This window comes from Pristis pectinata, chromosome 18 (assembly GCF_009764475.1).
Source record: "Pristis pectinata isolate sPriPec2 chromosome 18, sPriPec2.1.pri, whole genome shotgun sequence".
NCBI classification, from domain to species: domain Eukaryota; kingdom Metazoa; phylum Chordata; class Chondrichthyes; order Rhinopristiformes; family Pristidae; genus Pristis; species Pristis pectinata.
In genome coordinates, this window is record NC_067422.1 from 19707334 (window position 1) to 19707964 (window position 631).

Below are 631 nucleotides of genomic sequence, written 5' to 3' on the forward strand. Positions count from 1 at the left end.
TTGTGTCACCTGGGACAGAAAGTGTATGTGGGGGGGGGGGGGGGGGTGGGCACGGAGGAAGAGGACACCAATTTATATTTTATTTTTTCAAAATACTTCTACAAATATCTATTTCTAACAAAGAATCCATCCTTTGATTGGTATTCTTTGGAGTACTACAAGGTTTTATCTTTGGGCCTTTCCTCTTTAAAAAATATGTATATTAATAAGCTGTTTGTACCTACAGACATGCAGGAATATCAGCATATGCAGATGTTGCCATTTTTAATATATAAATCATCTTTTGTTAAGGAGGTATCAGCTGCATTTTCCAAAATGTGGCCTGGAGTAGTTAAAGGACATACTGATCTGCTGTTAGTGCAAAATACTGATTTAAAAAAAATCCTTGCAAACTGTTGACAACATAGAATTATATTGTCTTATATTAATATTGTAGCAACATAACTGGCAGAATTTTTCCTCTATGAACCTTGTATAATGAAATTGTAAAACTGCTTGTAAAGGATATGTTCACAATTTTACTGCATGCCAAGTAAATCTTGCCCTATTCTTTTATATTTGTTTTCAATTTACTAACAGAGCCTAGTGATAGAGTGAAATTGAATATAAATTGCCCACCCTGGATAAAAAT